Source organism: Pezoporus wallicus, unplaced genomic scaffold, assembly GCF_028554395.1.
Source record: "Pezoporus wallicus isolate ANWC-B61680 ecotype Strahan unplaced genomic scaffold, APGP_CSIRO_Pwel_v1 scaffold_3294, whole genome shotgun sequence".
NCBI classification, from domain to species: domain Eukaryota; kingdom Metazoa; phylum Chordata; class Aves; order Psittaciformes; family Psittacidae; genus Pezoporus; species Pezoporus wallicus.
In genome coordinates, this window is record NW_026635478.1 from 16,862,102 (window position 1) to 16,880,843 (window position 18,742).

At 49.0% G+C, this 18,742-nt stretch overlaps 1 protein-coding gene across 11 annotated transcripts in view; it reads left to right on the top strand.

Annotated features, from left to right (window-relative positions):
* Positions 1-18,742, top strand: part of TCF20 (transcription factor 20) — a 128,242-nt gene that overhangs the window by 43,017 nt on the left and 66,483 nt on the right. The window contains exon 1 of one of the 11 annotated variants that reach the window (XM_057430525.1): positions 5,884-5,905. The exons of 9 other annotated variants lie outside the window; for them this stretch is intronic. The gene's annotated coding sequence lies outside the window, so the exon portion shown is untranslated. Of the gene's footprint in view, positions 1-5,883; positions 5,906-11,301; positions 11,389-18,742 lie in introns of those variants that run through there. One more of the 11 variants, XM_057430501.1, reaches the window with a different exon arrangement.

The following is an 18,742-nucleotide window of genomic DNA, read 5'->3' on the forward strand; positions in this document are numbered from 1 at the left end:
CAACTTATTAGTCATGGTAACTCAGTTGCTTACTTCTGTGTTTGCATCTCTTGGACTGATTTTGGTGGGCAGCCATTGTCAATGGAAGGCAAATAAGAAAGGGAAAACCTGGGAGTTACCTGGTTGCAATCCCTCTCCTCACTGGTAGCCTGGGTAGAAATAAACCCAGGGTAGAAACAAGCCCGCAGAGCTGGTGGCTGGTTGGAGGAAAAAAAATTGAAAAAAAGATTAGTTTGGGTTTAAAATGTCGGACTACTGAAGTAAATGTCACCCTCATCAGAGCTGTGAACAGTTGAAGTTTTGGCAGCAAACGGACAAGGCTTAAGGTGGTGTTATGTGGGTTAGTAGTTCAGTCCCTACCCTCCCACAGCTGGAAGACTGACTCTCTGGAAAAGGTGCAGAAGCTTTCCCTTGTTGAGAGCCAAGCTGACCTTTATAGCAGCCATGCATTATCCCGTACCTTTGCGTAATGCAGCAGTGAAGGCAGGTGGCTCCAGCCTATGCAAAATGCAGTTGTGATGTGTGCCCAGCCCCTCGTCTAACAGCTTAAATAGCCCACATCGGGGGCCTGCCTCTCCAGGAGGAAACCTTGCTTGCAGTGTAAAACCACTGTGCACTTATGCTTGTTTACGCAGGGAAGCTGGCGTGCAGTAAGATGGGGTGTGAGTTTATGGCTCTCTGGCTGTTCTGAACTGTTTTGTGTGGGCATTTTTCATACACAATTAAGAGCTGAGCTGCTTGCTCCAGTGGTGTCAAGTAAGAGCGGTTACGGCATGAGCTGGTGAGCAGTGCCCAGCGTGCTCCCTTCAGGGCCTAGCTTATTGCTGCCTTCCCAGGGTGAACAAGTCTTAGGCTAACATGAATTTTACAGGAGGCCATGTGGGATTGGAGCAGCGGGAAAACGATGGAGTGGGACCAAGGAGCTGTACTGGGATGTGGCTGGCTTAAGTGTGCAGTGGAAGAGGCAGGAACATTTGTAATGCCAGTGGAAAGAACCTGTATGGGGAAGGGGGCAGTGTCCCAGAGAGCAGAGGCAATGGGAGCTCCCAAATGCTGTTGGTTGCAGGTCATGCTGGTGGGACCCTGCCTCTCCCCAAGCACTGGCCTTGGCAGAGCTCACCGGCACTGCTTGGCAGAGCAAGCAGAGGAGCAAAGCTTCCCGTGGTGGAGCACAAGCTGGCATCTGAGCAGCCTCACCTCTGCCCCGCCAGCAACGCTGGCCCTTCCTGGCGGCGTGCCGCCTCTCCCTGCTGCCAGCCTCCTGCCCGCCAGCAGGCACCCACCCCATCCCCTGCCCAGGCTGGGAGCAGGGAGGCGAGAGGTGGGCCCCCGATCCGATCCGGAGTAGCCGGGCTCCCCCCCGCCCCCGGCTCCCCGTGTCAAGCGCGTGTTTGAGCTTGTGCGAGTCTCCTGGACACCTTCCCGGTGAGTTTTCCAGAGAATGACTACAGATGAAATGCAATTAGACACAGATGGACGGGGGTGGGGGAGGGGTGGGAGACGAGCCGAGTTTGAAAATGGGGGGAAGGGAGCGATTAATTGCGAAGCCATGAGGCAGACTGGCGCGTGCGGGAGAGGGATGTGTGCGAGGATCAGAGGTCCCTGCTGGGAGATGCTCGCTGGGCCGGGGCCGGGGACCCGAGGAGGTCTCTCTGCTCTCAACTGCTGCTGCCGCCGCTGTTGTGGTTGTTGGAGAGCCAGAGGGAAGCAGCGGGCGTGTCTCAGGGATGATTAATCATGTATGGCAGCAGCGAGGAAGGAGGACACGGCGCACACACAAGACCAGCACCTCCCCTACCCCTGCGCGCCTTTGGCTCGCTGACAGCGGTCTCTTCTGCTCTGAAATCCAGCCCCTGAGGACGGCAGGCAGAGGGGAGCCGTGTTTCAGCTGAGAGAAGAGACAGTTCCTTACGCACCCCGTCATCCAGGAGCTTTGAGACTCCAGAAACTTAAATCTCCTGGGTCTGGGAAAGAATGAAAAAATGTGAAAGCAGGGAGCTGAGCTACTCCAGGTGGGAGGAGAGGCAGACCTGACTGAAGGTTTAATTAGTGAGGAGCGTGGAAAGAATAAAAGTGGGTTTGGCAACAGCAGGGTTTGAGTGCTTTCCAGTTGGGGAGGTGGGGACAGGGCACAGAGCAGTGCAGATTGGTCAGGTGTCCCTTTGCCTCAGGGTTGTCAGTCTCCCCTCCTTCCACACCCTGGCACTACTTGAAAAAGGAGATTTAAACATAAATTGGTTTCTGTTTGGGGGAAGGAATTTGGTTTTAAGTCTCCCAGATTCAACTTCTTATTGCTGTGAAGGAAAGCTTAAGAACCAGAAACCTGCTTTCTTTGTGTGTGTGTGTGTGTGGTGTTATTGAGAGGTCAGAGTCCTGCACAAGGAGAGAACCAGAAGATGAGAATACCAGAGATTTCCAAAGTAGGAGACACATGGTTAAACCAGGACTGCTGGCCTGGAGCTTTGAACTTGTCTTTCCAGTCTAATGGCCGTTACCTGCAGTGGTCTTGCTCATCTTCCCTGTGCAATTTCCCCTCGCAATTTCTTCTGCAAGTAGCTGAAAGCTTACCCTTTTCTCTGCATCCCCTATCCAAGCTAAGGCAATATTCTTCCCACTGCTGCTGTAATTTACAGTGGATGATGTCAAAATGTTCGTACTTTTTCCCCTTAACCTCGGACTCCCCTTTCATAGTCTGCAATGGTTCTTTTGGGGAGCTTTGGACTGAAGGGAGGTGTTTAATTGTATTTTTCAGCCCCTTATTTTCCTCTGCTCAAGGTTTGCAAGGACACCCTTAACTATAGTGCTGTCTTCTGTCACTGAGGTGGGATCTCTGGGATGATTTTTGTAGCGTTGCTTGGATGTGCTGCCTGTACATCTGTCCCTGAAAGATTGCTAGAGAGTGTATTTAATACTTATAAACAGCTCCACATTTTCAATGTGCCGCTTCCTCTTGCAGTGCAGAGTAGTGGCCTGATTCTGGAATGTACAGATTTCATTATTTTCCTCCCTTTTTATTTTTTCTTAGTTCTTCTAAGTATAGCTAAGTAGTATTTCACAAAGCAAAATATTATCACAAAATAAGAGAGGAGTTGGACATAATAATTGTTCTGAGGCAGGACATGAGTGGGTCAAAGTTAAGACTGTGGTGAAATGGGTGCTGCAGAGCTGAGGAAAGCCTTCCTAGGCTACTGCTGATGAAGTTGGAGGTACCTTTGTGGGGTTGTTTTGGGATCCCTGGATTAAAAAACTCCAGTGTTGTTTCTGAGGCAGAATTGAAACATGCTGGTGGCATCAGAAACTGACAAAACTGAGAGCTGGAATAAATACTTAATGCTCCTCCCTGTGAGACCTCTGCTCACAGCCAGTAGTCATGGAAAACAGGACAAAACAGATGTGGATGCCCGAGCGAGTGAATAGTGCTCCTTTATCCGTGGCCGTTGTGCAGCGAGGTGTTTTCCTCCCCTCACCAGCTTGGCGAGCCTTCTGGCACATTGCACCCACACTGCCCAGCGGATCTAATTGTGGGATTTGGGCAGCATAAGGAGCTGCTCTGCTGTGGCTGTGAAGAGGCACATCTCTGCCTGTTCAGTTTGAATGGCTGGACCTGGAGCAGGCAGAGGGGCAGGAGGGTTTCTGAGAGCTCAAGGCCAGTACAACATCAGTGTTTTCATTTGGAGCTCTTCCCAAGGCAGCTTTCTTTAAGAACAACGAAGGACAGGGCAGCTTGTCCTCTGTGGTCTCCAGTGTCCACCAAGGGGGAAATGGAAGGGGGGGCACACGCTAAAGCCTACCTTGTGGTGTATGTGATTTAAGAGAAAGGAAGAAAACCAGAGACAAGGGAATGTGATTTGCTAACTCAGCTGGCAGATGGGCAGAGAGAGGAGTGTGTTGCTAATTAGTGTGAACTATTGATCATGTTTGGATGGAGGTGATGCTGTGATGGGGAGTAGTGTCTACCTTTGCTCTGTTGGCCCATCCAGGGGGTTACTTAGTCCTTTTCCAGCCCAGGGATGGTTTTGGCAAGCCCTCCAGCATCAGCACTGGTGGCAGTGGTGAGGTCCCTGGTGACCGCAGTTTGGCAGACTCCTGCCCCATCTCAGGTAGCACCTTGGGAATCGCCCGGCCCCCTCCCCTACCTGGATGTGCTTTCTGATAGTGTAAGGGGAGCTTTTGGAGGAGCCAGGGGCTGGCTGCCAGGCTGCCTTTAATTCCCCCAGCTGGCAAACAGGAGGCCTGTGTCGGTTGCCGGGGCAATGGCGGGAAGCTGTGTTAGTTTAATGAAGCATTGGGAAGGCTGCTGTTTGTTTCAGGGGAGGGGGGGCTTTCTCGCCTGCCAGGATGCTCCCCTGAAGCCGACGGGTGGCTGCCAAAGTGCTCTCCCTCATCTGCCTCCATCAGCCCTTGCCAGGGTGCAGAGGCCGTCATCAGGCCATCCCTCAGCACGACATGTCTGCCTGCTCCCCTTCCACCTGAGCACAGCGTGTTCGGTGCCCTGCCCTCAGATCTGTCTTCCTCCAAAAACGCCTGCCTCTTCCCAGGAAAGAGCCCACTCTCGCCCCATGCAGGGTGCCTCCTCCCTGGGGCTGGGATGGATGCCCCTTCCCTTTCATCGCCTGCCTAGGGGATGGTGGCTACCTGATTGAGGTGTTGAACTTTCTTGATTTAAGCAAATGAAGACTCGAAGCATCCATGTCTTCATCGTAAAGGTGACCTACAAAGGAAGGAGAGGAGGAAAAGAAGAGGGGGGTAAAAAAAAAAAAAAAAGCCTTGTGTTTATGCCCCTTTTGCAATGTCTCTTTATGATTTAAAAAGAATAGAATGTGGGGCTTGGGCTTTTTTATCCTTCTTTTCTTCCTTTCTTCCCAGCTTGTTATCTCAAGTACAAAAGGATTTCTGGTCTTGTTTAACCTCGGGGGGGGGGGGGGGGGGGGGGAGTTCGAGGGGCAGCTTGAGCAGTAGCAGGCTTATGACTCCAGATAAAACTTCATATTAAAAACATGAGCCTTATTCAGACCTGTTAAAAATCAAGGGTGTGTAAATGGAAGTGTAAAAAACAAATACTAAATGGAGAGCTTGCTTGAAAGGTCAGAAAGCCATGCCCGTTTAATACAAGGCCACAGACCCATGAATTTTCAGCAAATAAAAATGGCAGAATAAGACTATTGCCTTGCAAAGGGGGAAAAAGAAAGCCATTTCATATGTGAGAACACAGATGTATTTGGTAAAGATGTACAAGCAGAAATGCACCTGTTTTGGTTTGTTTTTTTTTCCCCTCTCCCCTCCCCCACCTTTTTTCTTGTTCTCATTTAAAATGCCATATAAACAAACGCTGTCCTGGATGGATGGTGCTTCCCTAGCGAGTGTAGCAGAGCTTCTCCTTGTCCTGCAGGAGCAGCTTCCCACATCAGCCGTTGCAGGGCTAAATCTCACCTCCCCCCTCCCCAAATACAGCGGCACATTACCCCCCTCCCCCCCCGACCCGCGCCTCCCCTGGCGGCAGCATCCCACTGGGATTTGCAGGTTGCCTATGCCAACCCTGCCATGTGGATGGAGGACAAGGAGCCCATCCCTCAGCGTGAAGCCAGTGTCAGCCCAAACTCTGTGACCCCCTGTTGCTGTCCTCCCTCTCTGGCCCATTCTGATCTGTACGTGCGAGTCTCACGCCCTGCGGATGGCTGGTAATTAAAAACCTGGGAGGGGGATATTATTGAGTTAACAGTAGTTATTTGTCAGGCTGCTGGAGAGGGGGGAGAGTGATCTATCCCCAGGGAAAGCTGCACTGACGAGGGGTGGGGGGGAGCAGGAGGGAGGAGGAAGTGGGGGCGAGATTGGCAGGTGACTGCCAGCTCCGAGGAGATGACAGCGGCAGCAGCTCCGCCAGTCCCACTTGAACACTGCACTGCAGGTACTGGGTTAATGGGTGGGAAGTGGTGAAGAAGAATATCAGGGTGGGTGGCTGGAGGGGAGGGTGTTGGCGTGGGGGAGTTGATTTCTGCTAAACGCCAAGATAGAGATGACACTCTCTATATACATGTAATCATTAGACTTTGCATTCCCAAGAATATTTTCCTTCATACAATTTTTTTAAAATGCAGAGAAAGCTCTCCCCAAACCTGACAGTATTCTACCTACAATCACTTCCCCCGTGCCAATATTACCATGCCGTACAAAACCGGTCTGAAATGCTGTGCTATTTTTGACCATTGCTTTAGAATATTTGTAGTGAAATTTTAATTTTTAAGGTGCTAGGAATAGGCACCTCAGTCCCACATCATCTCCATGTAGCGAGGCCCTTTTACTGAACGTGACACTGCATTACAATCTAAACCTCACAATTTTCTTGTTTGATGATACTGACTATCCAACTAGAAAATTCATGTATCCTCCTTTTGCAGGACTGGCAGGTTAGACCTAGACTGAAGTCCTGATTGACATCTGCAGACAGCATTCTTGCTCATGCTCGTGCTCTCTCTCGTGTGCTGGTGCTCCCTCTCTCTCTCTCTTTCCCTTTTTTTCCCTTTCGGAGGGCAAAACATCTATTTGCAAAGGGCTGAGGACATGCGCTGCGCAAGGAGATAAAAGCAAAGAGCCCTCATCCCGTGTAAGAGTTCTTAGATCTGTAACTCAGGGGGCTGGCAACAGGGTTTGGCAAGGGTTGAAATCCTCCTGTCTTTCTCCCTTCTCATACATTTGAGTATGAAAAACAAAAACAGCCGGGGTTATCTCAGATGTGCAATAGTGAGGATTTAGATGTCAGCTTCACTATCACCTTCATTCTTTGTATACAAAAAGAGAAAGCGGATCACAGATTTGCACCTAAGCTACACAGAGTGATGCCTCGGTTTATCGCAGCGAGGGAAGCTCATGCCTCTCCCCTTCCAATACAGCAGTGTTAAGCCCCAAGGGCCTTACACAGGCAGTGCATGTGTTGGAGTCCCGTCCTCTCGCTCTCTGCTGCAGGAGCCAAGTTTAAGGAATCGGCTGAGAGTTCATGGCATGTGCGTGATTGTAGACCTGCATGAGTTTCAACAGCGTTCTAATGGGTCTCCCTCCCACCACCACCAGCCCCCTGTAAAGTGTTCAGCCATAAAGATGTTGCCTTTTTTCTTTGACCTGTCATTAGCATGGAAAGGACCATCACCTACATCTGTGCATTGGTGGTATTGCAGGTCCTAGTCCAGAGACTACGTAAGGTGTTGTGAGCTGTGAAAACACTCTGGTGGGCTGGTCTGTACATCCAGATTAACGTGTGGTTCAAGTACTGTGCTGATGTGCTTCTTAGAAATGCCTGCAATGAAAGGGGCAAACTCCCTTTTATTTTGTTGCTCCGACACAGGCATGCTGATCTGTATTACATGGAGATACATATTTTGACTGCTTAACAAAGAAAACCATGCCCATGACAACTTCTTGTCATGCGAGTAATCCTACTAAATGGAACGTGACCAGCACCATCCGTTTTGAGGTGTCTTCTGTGTGGTGGTTTCCAGTGTCCTGGTGTGGCCAGTTTCAGGGAACTGTGTTTTAATCTGGCGATTGCCTGCAGTCTTCACTGAACAGCATTGGGAGCTTTGGGCATTTAGCAGCTTTGAAAATTACATCATAGGCATCTTAAATGGTACTTTTCAAGTGTGCATTGGTTTTAAAGCTTAGCAGCCGGCCTTTTGGCCATATATATAGATCACATACACACTGAACTGCTTACTAGGAACGGCAGTTATTTGAATTCAAGGAAAAATTGCGCGTTTCTCTCCTGTCTTCGTCCTCCCCTTTTCTGTTTTCCGTGTGGAATGAGGATCCCAGGGGTGCATCTCCTGGTTCCTGACATGCAGTGAGACCTTGAGCTGCACCCTGAACCTACCAGCCTCTTGGTTTTGCTAGGGGTAGAAGGGGCTCGCCATGTAAAGCACTACCTGCTCTGTGGGTGTATACCCTGCTCTGTTTTTCACTGTTGCTAGCATGTGGCAGCAAGAGTTGATGAGTGCAGCCTTACTTGAGGGTAAAGGAGGCTGGGGGAAGACACCAGCAGAAGACAAACAAAACGCCTAATTCAGAGCTCACAACAGGACTGAAATTTTGGGCAAGTCTCAGGATAGCAAGAATGGGTAACACAAAGCCAGCACTGAGAGCTCATTTTAATTTCAACCATCTTGTGCGTGTGTAGTTAGCTGTCTTTGTTTAAAGAACTTGTCCTTCAGGTAGATTTTATTTGGATGGCTTGCTTATCCAAAGAACATTAATGACTTTCCTTGAGGAGTTCCAGCCAGTACCTTTGCACCCCGGTTCTCCTCTAGCCCTGTTTTCTCTTTTCCATAATCTCCCCATGCCTGGCAGCAAGCCTTTAGGGTACATGCGCAAGCGAAAGGAGCTTGAGTTGGGGAATTAATATTCCTGGAACATAACACCAGCAGCATGCACACGCTGAGGAGAATATTAGAGCTATTAGCGGTGGGAGTTTGGAGTGCATGCAATATCTAGATGGAGAATTCAGTGTGATTAATCTGCCTCTAAGCAGCAGCCTCCGGGCTCTGGGAATTCTGTGGCACGTTTGAAATCAGAACTTTTTTTAATTACCTTTCCGCATCAACAAAACAATTGCAGTTGTGTGAAAATAAGCCCATTCAGTCCCTGCCCTGTCTCTTGGTTGGGGTTTTCTTTTCCCTTTCTCTGTTCTGGATGAGATGTGCTGCCGAAGCCCTGACTGTTCATGGTCCCAGCAGCTCTGACAGCACTTTGCACAAGTGCAGAGGGACTTAGCCTGGGAGGCTTTGGCCGGCCTCCAAGTCAGGTAATTGCGTTCTGGGCCAAGTTGGAGCAAGCCCATGCTAGTCGGTGTGCATGTGTTAGATTCCTTCCTCTTCCCCAATTCTTTATTCCGCTTCCCAACAAATGCCGGTGCCTCCCTCTCTCCCGCCTTCACCTCCTCGCCTTGCTGGCATCCTGGTGCAGTGGCAGCCATGTTGACTCCCCGCCACGGGCGGCTTGAGAGAGATTCCCCAAGAGAGGAGGAGCAGGTAAACATGGAGGTTTCATGCAATCAGCAGGGTGGGAAAAACAACAATTAGAAATGATGAAAGGACATTCAGTCAGTATAAAAAAGGTAGAAAAGTTGCGGCCAAAGAAGGAGCAAGACTTCCTGGAGTATACAAGATCAGATGGGGACCTTCCTGCTTGCAATTCGTACCTTTTCCCTCGCTTTGGCAAGCAGAGGCAGGAGAGTTTGTCCCTTCCATTGCAGCGTGGTTTATTGCTGTACTGGCACAGAGAAGCCATAAAACAACAGGGGAAATCATTCCTGGAGTTGTGACTGTGCCAGGGCTCGGGCAATGCCCCAAGGCACTGGGATCAGAGTTGGTGTGGGAAGGGAGGCTTCAGCCATGGAGGAGCTCTCATGTAGAAGAGCATCCTCCTGGGTGCCTGGGTTTTATGCTGGAAGCACATAGAGCCACTGGAGTTCAAGCTTCCTACAAGCACCTCTCACCCCTGCCTGCTGCTGGACTTGCAGTTCCCCTGCACATGTTGTCAGCCCTCTGAGGCACCTTGGGCACTCGTGGGGTGCTCCCTCCACCAGGCAGCCACAAGCCAGGAGCGTACCTGCCAGCCGGTTCCTGGCAGGGATCTGGATCATTTCCTCCTCGCTTCTTGCACGCTCCAGGTGCAGGTTTCCCTCCTGCCGCACTGGCAGGTTGCAGGAAGGGCAGGCGGTGATGGCAGCACTGGTTTCTCCTCCCATCCATGTCGGCATGGCGCTGGGGAATGCTTTGTAGGTCTCATTGAGAGCAGGGATGGAGGCTGGAGAGAGGAGTGGACATACTGCGAGGAGCACAGGCTCCCTCCCCTTTGGCTCTGTGGTTCAAGTAACTTTACAAACACAACATTGTCCGCAATTAGCACTATTTAATTCTTGATTTTTTTTTTTTGTTATTTCACTTGGCTGTGGCTGTGCCCTTGGCTTATCCCTCTGAATTCCTGGCCTTCAGGCAGGATTAAGCACAGTGCAAGTGTTTGAGCTGCCTTGCTTCAAAAAGAGGGGAAAACAAAAAATACCCGTTTCAAAGAAAAAGAACAGATTTCTCTTCTTTGGGGGGTGGGGGGGTGGGGGATAATTTTTCAACATGTTTGAGGCTGTGTTAAATTTTAAGTAATTCATGTTAAAAAAAACCAACCTTAAGCTGAATAACCAAAACCCCCCAAAACCTTCCCAGGCCACGGTAAGCCAAGAGTTACTTAATACTCCTTTTTTGTTCTCTTGGGCTTTATTTCAGAAATGACTACAGAAGTCTGTATCAGATTTTGCTCCCAGAGCAACATCCAAGCATTGTATTGGGAGTACCTCAAAGGCTCCTGGCCTTTCGCTCACCTACCCCAGGCTCCCTGCCCCTCCCCAGGGCTAAAAATACACCAGGGAACTGAAAACCTCCCTCTTTAACCCTATTGCCTTGCTTAGGCCTCACATACAACTCTGTTACCTTAACTCTGACCTTTACCACCTCTTTTACTACAATTATAGTTTAAAAGTGGTTTCTGATCCTCAGGTGGGAAAACAAAAACCCCAAGTGCACACTGGTTAGTGTTACCTCAGCTGGCCCACGGCTCCCAGACCTCTGCCATGTGTCTTTGGTTGCAACGGGTGGCCCTGCTTGCCCGGTGGCTCTCTGCATTTGCCTTCCCAGCCCATCCCAGGCGCGACCCTCAGCATCCGCCTGTTTCCGTCCCTTCCTCTCAATTAATTTCCCCCAGAGCCTTTCCCGTGCCAGCACCTCTCGGTTTTCACCCCAGCACATTGTCCTGCTCCAGCCCCAGCAGGTCCAGCACGGCCATGGAGGGTGGCTCTGTCCCAAAAGGGCGGTGGGAGCCTGTTCTGCACTAGGGGCTGGCACCTGGGCTGGCGCTTGCTGTCTGTCCTGCTCAGACCACTTTGAAAAGATACTACCATCGTGGTCACAAACTTTATTTGGGGAAAAAAAAACCAAACAAATCGCAAGAAAAGAGAGTATGTTTTACACCAAATTAAAAAAAAAAAGAAAAAAAGCCGTTTTCTTGGCCAGCCATTTCCCGAGTTCCCTTTGTTACTACTGCAGATATGTGTTTGAATAAGAGCCTTTTCCCCTCCCCTCTCCTATTCCTCCCTGTTCTACCCTGCAGTGAAGTCACAATCCGGCGTTTGTGGGCTCTGTGTGATGTCAGAGACTCAGTCTTGTGACTTCACCGGCGGGCTCGGGAAGAAGGTGCAGACGGGGCTGAGAGGAGAGGGGGGGAAAAAAAAAAGCCCCCTCCTCTTCCCTCCCTCCCCCCCTCCACCCTCTCGGTTTATAAAACCAGTAGCTGAGATAAATCGGAAGGGGGTGGGGAGAAGCAGCAGGGAAAGCTGAGAAAGATGCCAGAAAGGTACAGTAACATGGGCTTTATCTCCCTCTTCCTCTCCCTCAAAGTTGAGAGTGGAAAATTGCCCTGCAGAGGCCAGCTCTGGCCGACCACGCGCGCAGCGGTGGCGGTGGCGGCGGCCGTGTGTCTGCGGCGCCCTGTGCGTGTCACCCGCCCCAGTGACGCAGCCGTGCCCACCCCGGGTGCGCGGGGAACCGGGTGGGTGCCTGCCTGGGTGGCTGGGGGCCCGGCCGGGTGGGCAGCGGGGGACGCGTGGTGGCCGGGGTCCGGCGTGGCCGGGCACGGGGGGCCGCTCGCCTTGTCCCTGTTGAAAGGCCCCAGCTGTTTGTTGGCTGCTCGCTGCAGTCTGGCTCCTGCTTGCTCCGAGACCGACATAAATGGGTTATGGGGTTTATGCCTGTGTGTGTGTGTGGGCTTCTTACCCCCCGCCCCCCATGCTTTCCCCTGTATCTCTCGTTGACGATGGTTTTCGCTGTTATTTTGTTTTGGTTCTGGATGCGGTTTTATTTTTCTCTGGCTCTGCAGGTTGAAAGTAGCAGGGGGGTGGATGGGGTGGGGGCCTGCCATTTCCCCGGCATGCGTGGGGACAGCAGGAGGGAGAAGGGCAGGGCCTCAGGGTCACGTTCTCAAGGGCTGTGAGATAAGATTTATTCAATATCTCAGTCTTCTGGGGAGGGATTTTGGTGGTGGTTGTTTTTTTAACTGACAATAGCAGTGTGGGTGCACCAGCAAAGAGCAACCTCAACATAAAAAAAAAGGAAGAAAAAGGAAAAAAAAAAGGGGGGGGGGGGAGGAGAAAAAGGGGGGCTAGCTTGCCCCTCCCTTCTTCTTCAGCATTTTTTTTTCCCTGTGCCCAATTTACTGTTCACTTGAGATTTTGGACAAAGACCGGGGCAGTGGGTGGGCTGCTTTGAGTTTTGTGATATAATATGACTGGAGCAAGAGAGTAAAGCACAGACAATTAAGGATCGTGGCGAGGGCTTTGCTCATTCAGTCTACTGAGGAAGCCGTCATTTTGTGTTAGTGTGTGTGTCTGGAGGAGGAAGGATAGTGGAGAGTGACAGTGGAAGGATGCCTAACGTTGTGGTGTATTTGTACTTGCTAAATGCCCGCTCCAGGAAAGGGGGGCTTCAAAAGAAAGGGATGAGGGAAGGGGTATCCTTGAGGATTTGCCCCTGCGATGAAGCCACTTCGGACCACACTCTCGCTGCTGGGAACGTGATGTTTTGCTGCCTCCTCGAAAGGGGAGGGCTGAGGAAGGAAAAGCGCATGCAGGTGTCAGGCAGGCTACTCGCTGCCACTGCTCTCTCTGCCTACACACCTCACCCCGGTGACCGGTGGCTCCTCGGCCGCTCCGGTTGGGGAAGCTCCGGGGCAAAGCGCCGCATCCAGAGCGGCTGCAGCGCCACGCTCTTCTGCTCCCGGTCACTTGGGTCCCGCCGCTGCACTTCACCCCCCACCACCCAGAGCGCATCCTGCTTTTGTAGTTATTTATTTCTTTATTTCAACTACTGGACCCTGGCTGTCCTCTGCCAGTGCGTTTCAAGGCTGATGAATAGCACCCCCTGCAGTTATAGAGCTGATCTTTTGTAGCACAGATGTATAATTAATTGTGCAGCACTTTTGCAGTCTGAACAGGCAAGTGGATTCTTGGAAGACACCCATGTACCGCCGCCTGCTTCTCAGACCCCCACCTTCATGGCCCTCAGGGAAGGGACTTGCTGGCTACAGCCTTACAGCCTCTGTCCTACCGTGCTGTCTGTAGTGATCTGAAACAGGATTCAGATCCAGGTCTTCGATGTAAAAGCCAAAAACACCACAAAAAAAAAACAACCCCAAACCCAACGCACTGCTGCACAGCAGGACTCCTCTCCTCTGCCCCCTCTCCGACCTTAAAGGATTTTCGGGGTTATTTACATCTCTGCTCCATCACAGAGGTGATGTTTAGGGATTCTCCCCACCCCCTTCCTTTCTTTTCTCAGAGAGGGAAGTAAGGATTTGTTAGTTTGTAAAGCACTTTGAAGATAAAAAAAATCATTGTCTGCATTGAGTGCTGTCTGTTGGCTCGTCTGAGTCACCACCCGGGCTTGGCTGGGAATTGAAGCCTGGAATCACCCTGCAGGCCCTCTTGAGAATTAAGTCAAACGACCCATTGAGGGGGTCCTCCCCAGGGAAGACAGAAGTGATGTGACCAAACGCTGCCTGTGAGCCGGGGAGGTGGAGGGCAATGAGCAAAATGTGCACCCTGCGAAACTGAGGGCAGAGGACACTGGGGATGTGATTTAGCTAAAATGAGATACGGCAGAGATTTTAAGCCTCATCATCTTGTCTGGGTATGGCAGGATTGTCCCCTGTGGGGTTTTCCTCAGTTCTTTATCTACACCTGCTTTCAAATGACTCCTGAAAGGCAGAAAAAAGCGGAGTAAACTCTTTCCTTTGATTTCTCTTCAGCTGGGGACATCCATCGCCCAGGACTGTAACCATAGGTGTTTGGGGAGGGGGAGGCGTGCATCACTTCAGCCCCATGCTAGGATATGAAAGGATTAAATCTCTTTCCTAAGTAAAGTGGAAGGTCCCCAGGTGTCTTCTCACAGGCTCAGAGATTGCAGTGGGAGAAGGAGGCAGGATCCAGCTGGGTAAGAGACCTCATCAAGAGGATAAAAGCATTTAGGGTAAAGGACAGTCTTGTCTCCCTGAGCAGGGGAAGTAATCAGTGAGGATGTGCAAGGGTCTCTCAAAAAGCCCTAAGCAGGCAATGCTTATATCAGAGGAGAATTTACATGCAGTGGTGAAGGGGGATGAGCAGAAAGCGTTAATTGGTTTTACACACACGCACACACCGGCTTTCTGTTAAGATATTCCCTTTCTTGTTACCACCACTTCTTTTTTCTTCTTTCTTTCTATTTTTTTTTTGTTTGTTTTAATTCTTAAAGAAAAAAAAACACCCTTCAATCTCAACGAAGAAGACTGTTAAGGAAACCCCCTACTTATCACTTAAGGCTGGCTGCTGAGTTACTGTTTCTGGAGATGAGATAATGCTGGCTGATTATGAATAGGGTGACTACCCTTTTCCATCAATATTAGGAGTAAGCCAACACCTCGATCTTCAGCTTGTGGAATGAATCACGCTGTGAGTTTAAAGCATTCCCGGTTTTGGAGAAGAGGAGTCATCCTTTCTCTCATGCCATGCTCCCTGCTGTGGAAAGGCTTGGCCCTAATGGGGGGGACACCCCTCAGCTCTAGGCAGGTACCTCAGGGAATGCGAAATTTCACCCCTGACGAAATGCTTTCTCATCACCAGTGTAAGCAATGTCTCTCCATTATACCTGGGTTCAGGCAGGGTTATTAGGGAACTACCTTGAGAACTGCAGCCACCCTGAATGCTGTTGCTCCTCATTTGTGTTGGGATAGCTTGTGTTCTTATCTGTGGGTTTGAAACTTGCTAAAGACAGTGGGGGGTCATTAAATTGGTAGGTCGACATGAACTGTGAGTGCTGAGGAGGCTTCTCTTCTTGCTTCAGTGCTTACTGGTCATGTCCCAAGAAGAAGTGCTTATCTTATTTTCAGAGCCCTGATGGAACCCACAACTCTGAGCACATTTACAGGAAGGTTAGATGGAGGCCTTGAGTCCTCATTACCTCTTGGGACAAATGTGGATGCCCACAGGATTCCCAGCTGCAGAAGACAGTCTCTTCAAGAGAGATGATGAAAGCCCTGGTACATAAGCAGAGGTTTTGTTAGTTTGAACCTGAACTTCAGTAGGCAACTGGAAGAGTTCTTTGAATCCTGAAATAGAAAGAAGTGACTTGAGATTTTACTGTGTGCCTTGGACTCTATAAAGATGGGTCTGTCCAGTCTTTACAAAATGAAATTCTGGTTTTCTTAATCCAGGATGGTTACCTGTTACCTGATGGCTTTTAAGGCATTGCCATCACTTGGGTTAGGTGACATGCAGGGAATATACTTCCTTCTTCCAACCCCAGAGGTGTCGGTGGTGCTCATAAATAGTTGAATCTGTTGTGTTTGAAGTCATAAGTTCTGTATGTTCTCATGTGCTCTAAACTGACTTGGATTTGAGCATGACTTTAATGCTGGGCACTAAAATAAGACATTAATGTTTTTTGAAATGTAGAATTAGAGGGTTTGAGCATTGAATATACTTTTATGAGTCTCGAGATACAAAGTAATTAAAGTGGTTGTGTTTGAAGTAGGGTTTTTTTTCCTAATGTTCTGTTAGCAGTAGGAGATACAGAAGTAAATAGTGGTAGAACTTTAAAACTATTTTTAATAAACCGATCTCTCTGATGAATCGGGACCAGAGAACATCACTGTATGTGACAGAAAAAGCCAAAGTCAGTGACTAGAAGTTAATGAGATTTCATGCAATGTATACCTTCTGTGACCCTTGCATTACTACCCAATATAAATATAGCCTTCTTACCAGATGAATGTGTAAGACCTTGGTTTTGGTCCAGTCTGATGCCCTCTTGCTGCTGCAGGCCCTTCTTATGTGCTGTTTCATGTGCATGAATTCTGGAGTGTGGTAGCAGAAGGGTGACTGGAATGCTTTTTCTTCAGGGACCTTTTTTTCCCTCTGTTGGAACAGCTGAGATTCAAAACTGCTACTGCATGCATCAGGGAGGAAGCCAACAGGGAGCAAAGTCAGAATCAAAATCTTAGTTGCCTCTAGAATTTGGGACTATATGTCATGGGGATTTAAGCTTGTTAAGCCTGGAAATTCCCACTTCCCTGTAGGCAGGAAAAAAAAACAACCCAGCAAATGAAACCTCTGTAAAAGGCCAGCAGAAGTAAAAGAAAAAAAAAATCCCTTTCTGTAAAACATGATCAGGCAAAGCAAAGTTAGTTTTATTTAAGACCACTTTAAAAGGTGAATTCTTCTAATACTTGAGTTTCTCCTTTTGTTTAGATACATTTAGCAATTCAGATAATGAAGATCTATTGATGGTGTTTCCTGCCTTGTTGGAGACAGTCTTGCTAAGAATCATATTTGTGTGGCTTTCTATTTTAATTTCCACTTTTATTACTTTGGACATCTGCATGGAAATGTGATCCACTTTTCCTAAAAAGTCAAGCTTGTTTCTTGCTTTTTTTACTGAACTCAGATTCTTTTGTCTGCAGCATCACAATAGCTATCACAGCAACAAATTCTGATCCTGCCAGAAGTGTTTTTTTGGCAGGAGGTAAAAGGAAAAAGCAGAAGAAGCTGAGCAGGTCTTAAGGTACATAGATCTTATTTTTATGAATCAGGTCCCTGTAACAGGACGATGAGAGGACGGAAGTGTTGCAGTATTGGAAAATAGAGCAGAAAGATTCATGCTACCTACCTTCAGCTGCTTTGTCGTTTTCCTTTCTTTGAGAAGCTCCAGTCTTTCAATCCAGTTGTTGCTCTGTTGCAGGAATTGGGCTGTAGGAACTAATGCTATGGCTTATGGAAATGCTTCTTGTGTCTGGAGGAGAGACGCTTCTGAGTGATGCAACCGAAGATGCAGAAGTCAGTATGTTGAGAATCCGTGCTTGTCCAAAACACTTCCCAGCAAGCACACAGATCCTTTGGCTGTCTTGAGGGGAAAAGTTCAGTGTCGGTGCATTAATGCAAGGATAGCCCTCCCTGTCTTTGCTGCAGTTCCTTGGGAGACATCTGATACTGCTTCTCCCTTGTGGAGGGTCACATGTAACACTTTTTATCTGAAGTAGGCTTACAAGAAATAGGAGGAAGGCATGGGAAATCCAGGGGCTAGATAGGGAGAGAGGTAGGAAATGTTAATGAATGCAGCCACACTGATGTCTTTCTTGGAGAAAAAGACGCAGACCAGCTGCCCTTGCTTTACACTTGCTCAAAGATGTAGCTGCCCCACCGTGAATTTAAGTTCCAGTCCCTGGTTGTGTGACCTGTAGGTGCCCGATCTTGCTGTCATCTTTTGTATTATCCATTTTCAAGCCAGTCTCTAATGCCCATTCCCATAGCATCTAAGTGCCTCAAGATGAAAGCTGTAAAAGTGGAGTGGTGAGAATGACATGGAATTGTGTACCAAGGGAAAGCATTAGGATAAGGGTAATACTTTGAGGGGATGTGTGCCATGCCTGTGCCCGACTCTGCGGAGACTTCAGCGTCCTGGTGCTACTAGTTCAGTGCTTTTCACCAGCAAGGAAACCTTTTGTAAAGGAGAAGAAATCTCTCAGAGGACCCCACCAGCTGCATTCAGAAATCATATTTCCTCTAACAAACACTGGGGCTCTCAGAGTCTTTCCAGCATATGTTACCTGCAAATTTGTTATCGATTTCCCCCCCCCCCCTCACCCCCGCTATATCACTTTCTGTCCTTCCTGCTTCCAGGCAGAGGGAGCTCAGAGGGTGTGTGAAGATAAGAGGTGTTTGGGGTCAGGAATGGTATCATCCTTCTGTCCTTTCCCCCCCCCCCCCCCCATACTACTAACATATGCTTCTGGAGAGCCGCATGAACTGAGTAATTACTGAATTACAGCTAGATCAGAAGTGATGACCTCAAAGACAGAAGGCTACACTCCATCTCCATTTGTTAGTCCTCTAGGGTCAAAAGGACCCTTTTTTCTCTGGGGTCTGGGGGGGGGGGGGGCAAGGGACATGCAATGTAAGCCTTACTTTCAGGCATAAGGGCAAACAAATGTTTGCTTTTGCCATTGCAGGAGTTCATGTCAGCGTTGCTTACATGTGTGCTAGGGCAGCAGCAGTGGTAGGAGCAATGGCACTAACCTTAAGGGCTACTCAGGGGTCTTTATGTTTCCCGGAATCTTCCATCCAGACTAGAGGAGGGTGCCAAGTCTTGAGGCCGTTTTCCTGCCTGCCTGTCTGTGCTTTGTGCCTCTATACTCAGAAGCACTTTGATTAGGAGGTGGGGAGAAGGTGCCTGGGCAGAACGGGCAGGATTTGATTTGGAAGGTTCTTGTGGTGGTGGTGCCATAGGGGCTCAGTATAGTTATGGCTGAGCCAATTTTCTTGCACTAAATTCAGAGACTTCAGTCTTTCTTATGACTGTGGTATAGCACATCTGCTCAATTTATAGCACTCTTCGAAGATGGAATGTATTTGCTGCATGAAATTTACATGCAAACCTGTTTAGTTTGTTGCATTGATTTTAAAATTGAGCCTTTAAGACTTCATTTTGGTGGGGAACTACTTTTGGCCTTAAATCCCAGTATTTTTTTCTTTTCAGAATTGCTTACATATTGCTTCTAAGATAAGAGCATATAGATATTAATGATGACTTTACCCTGAACTAGAGCTGCTTGCCATGGATGTTGGATTCCTGCCCTGCTCGTGTGTTTGCAGGATTACAGCCCTAGTAGCATGATATATTTT